This window comes from Ornithorhynchus anatinus, chromosome X2 (genome assembly GCF_004115215.2).
Source record: "Ornithorhynchus anatinus isolate Pmale09 chromosome X2, mOrnAna1.pri.v4, whole genome shotgun sequence".
Classification (NCBI taxonomy): domain Eukaryota; kingdom Metazoa; phylum Chordata; class Mammalia; order Monotremata; family Ornithorhynchidae; genus Ornithorhynchus; species Ornithorhynchus anatinus.
In genome coordinates, this window is record NC_041750.1 from 4631611 (window position 1) to 4635626 (window position 4016).

Sequence of the window (4016 nt, forward strand, 5' to 3'; positions counted from 1 at the left end):
GACCGGCGGGGGGGGGGGAGGAAAGGGAGGAAGAGGAGGCCGCTGCAGGCCGAGCCCCGCCCGCTGCTCTCCCTCTTAGCCCCGCCCTCTCCGTGCCCCCTCTAGCCCCGCCCACCCCAGTCCCGCCCCTTCGAGCGGCCCGGGCCTCGGGAGTCCGAGGAGCTGGGTTCTAATTCCGCCTCCACCGCCGACAAGGCTCTGTGACCTCGGGCGACTCACTGCCCTTCTCCGGGCCTCCCTTCCCTCAGCTCCAAAATGGGGAGAGGAACGGCCAGCCCTACGTGGGACCGGGTCCGTGCCCCAACCGGCTTGGCCTCTATAATAATAATACGAATGTTGTATTTGTTAAGCGCTTACTACGTGCAGAGCACTGTTCTAAGCGCTGGGGTAGATACAGGGGTATGAGATTGTTTCACGTGAGGCTCACAGTCTTCATCCCCATTTTACAGATGAGGGAATTGAGGCACAGAGAAGTGAAGTGACTTGCCCACAGTCACACAGCTGACAAGTGGCAGAGTCGAGATTCGAACCCATGACATCTGACTCCCAAGCCTGGGCTCTTTCCACTGAGCCACGCTGCTTCTCTTGAGCCTCTATCCTCCCCAACGCTTCGTACAGTGCCTGGCCCCTAGTAAGCGCCTAAGACCATTATTGTTATTCTCTTCTGTGGACCTCAGTTGTCTTACTCTCTCAGTTCTCTTGGAGAAGCAGCGTGGCTCGGGGAAAGAGCCTGGGCTTGGGAGTCAGAGGTCATGGGTTCAAATCCCCGCTTCAGCCCCTGGTCAGCCGGGTGACTTGGGGCAAGTCACTTTGCTTCTCTGTGCCTCAGTTACCCTATCTGTAAAACGGGGATGAAGACTGTGAGCCCATGTGGGACAACCTGATCACCTTGTATCCTCCCCAGCGCTTAGAACAGTGCTTGGCACATAGTAAGCGCTTAACAAATGCCATCATTATTATTATTATTATTCTTACCTGCAAAATGGAGGCTCAATACCTCTTCTACGTGGGATCGGGACGTGAGACAGTCTATGTAGTCTCCTACATAGACTGTGAGCCCCCAATGGGACCCGATTACCTTCTATCTATCCCCAAGCTTAGAACAGTGCTCGGCACATCACAGATGCTTAGCGAATACCATAGTTATTATTACTGTTGTAATTCCCAACCTTCCCTCTGCCCCCGAGGGCTGCGGTGACCCATTTCAAACACTGTAGTCATTTAAAATCGACATCCGTACCTTTTTAGTGTGGAGTTTATTCAGGGGCAGAGTTTATCTTACATATTCACAAAACATTGTCATAAATGGACTGTACACTAATATAGTTTATTTTTTTAAAAAAGGTCAAAAAAAGTACTATGACTGAGCCAAGTATAAAGCAAGATATGCAAAGAACCTCCAAACAGTGCATTCTTTGCCATCGGGTTACAAAATAGGAATAAAACACAGAGCTCAAGTTAATACCATTTGTCATAAGAAAGGATGCATATGAAATTGGGTTAATACCTTCATTCTTTAAAATAGTTGTTCCCCCCCTAAAAAAAATAAAACGGACTAAATATAACACTGACGGTTGTTCTTGGCATGGGCATTAATACTAACACTCAAAGAGAGTCCATACAGCGATAACGATTAAATATGACTTTAGTATAATGGATCATAGAAAGGTACATAAACTTTCATTTTTCTATTTCAAAATGGGCCTGGGACATACCAAGATAAAATTGATTTCGGTAACAAAATACTGAGCTAAAGGCTCCTCTTCTCTCCAAGTGATTAACACACTGTAACACGAATGGCATCTTGGAGAAAATACCCATTCCTTCCTTTACAATATTCTTCTAACTACCAATCAGTCAAAAATTTCATTCCATAGAAAATACAATCATGGCTTTATTAGCTTTTTTAAATTGTGTAACACACACACACACACACACACACACACACACATACACAAAATAATACTGCTTCAGGCTTCGGGCCTGGATTGGAATTGCTCTGCAGTTTCCCCATTCGGGACCTACTGACTTCTGTCCATGGAAGAGGAGCCCGAGCAGCAAGCCAGAGGTGCCTGGGGTGAACTGGAAAACAAACCTGATAACCCACCCTCCTTCTCCTTAAAACATTTCTATCAATTGTTCTATTGTTCTAATTCTATCATTTGTCTAGAAGCTACAACTGCACTCTGACATTTCAAAGGTCAGTGTGCAAAATCTGAAATCCATGTTATCTGAGAGAGAATGTCAGCGGGTGAGGTGACACCAACCTTAGATTTAAACTTGGGTTTCCAGTAGGTCCTGGAAATACTCATTTTAAAACCTACCCCTTTGGGAATGTTCACCTTGAACATTGTTCTCTGCAGGATCTGGTACCAGTTGGAACTCGCAAAGGGGCCAATTTGACTGTCCACGTTCCATTAGTCAATCGATCCATCAATTTATCATAGTTATTGAGCGCTTACAGTGTGCTGAACTAAGCCCTTGGAAGAGTACAATATAACAGAGTACAGACATGTTCCCTGCCCACACGGGAGATTGTACCTATTTTCTTGTATCTACCCCAGGGCTTTGTACAGTGTCTGACACAAGAGTAAGCACTTAACAAATACCATTAAAAATATAGATATAATGCTCCGTGTGGGAAGAGACTGTATCTACCAATTCTATTATACTATACTTTTGCAATTACTTAGTACAGTGCTTTGCACAAAGTACTCGATAAATAATACCACTGATTGACTGATTGATGGATTGAAGGTAGCAGCAGGAAGAAAGCGACATAGGCCTGTTTCTGTATAATCAGAACTTTGCTGTTGGACCCTGCGATGTTCAGGAAGGAGCGGCAAAAACCTTGACGGGCACATGGGCAGACAATGAGGAAGAAGTGATTGCTGGGTGCTGACGAAAGAGCTGCGGAGGGATACAAGTGCAAAGACTTGTTTCCAGAGCGTGTTTCTAACAACTGCCAGGAAATCAGCACTTCCCAAAGCTAAATATTATGCAAAACAATGTGGGTGGGCTCTGCAGTTCGTTGTGGGGCAGGGAATGTGTCTGCTTATTGTTGTATTGTACTCTCCCAAGTGCTTAGTACAGTCTCTGTACACAGTAAGTGCTCAATATGTATAATTCAATGAATGGATGAATGAATGCAGCTCATAAGTCTTACAGGCTGGGCTCCAAGGAGAAGAAAACATCTTTGAGGAAGGCTGAGAATGGGCCAGGAACTTACGGGTCAGAGGCTGTCAGCTCTGCTGGAGAAAGGATAGCTGTAGGTGCTGGCTTGAGCTTGTGGAGAGACAAATGAGGATGGGATAGGTGAAATTGTACTCTCCCTAGTTTTTAGGATAGTGCTCTGTACATAGTAAGCATTCAATACCATTGACTGGAGGATAAAAAAGACTGAAAATGGCAGAGAAATTCACCGGGGGGTTGTGTGTAAAAGGATCATTCATTCAATTGTATTTATTGAGCGCTTACTGAGTGCAGAGCACTTTACTAAGTGCTTGGGAGAGTACAGTATAACAATAAGCAGACACATTTCCCCACCCACAATGAGCTCACAAAGCATCAAAAATGCACAGAAGGACCGGTGGGATGAATGTCCCAAAATGCTGAACCTGGGTAACATCCCTGGATTTCTTCACGGCTTCTGCTTAGAACATTCAGTTCTGCAAGCCACAGAACTCCAGGGAAATATGACATACCGAAATACAGTAAATAGGACCTTCTAGGAGTAGGGACAGGGCTTTTTTAGATTTAAAAAACTCACTGAAATTGAGGTGTAAGCTCCTTGAGGGGAAGGATCATGTCCATAAACTCTATTGTACTCTCCCAAGTGCTTAGTACAGTGTTATGCACACGGTAGGAGCTCCAAAAATACTATTGATCTATTGTAATGGACCTCCATTTGAAAGAAAGGGCTTCTTTCCAGCCTCAGTGAAGGCAACAAGACTAATTTTCGGGGTCTTACCTAAATTCAACCCAGTGTTGGCCTAACCATGTGAAGTCAACCAATC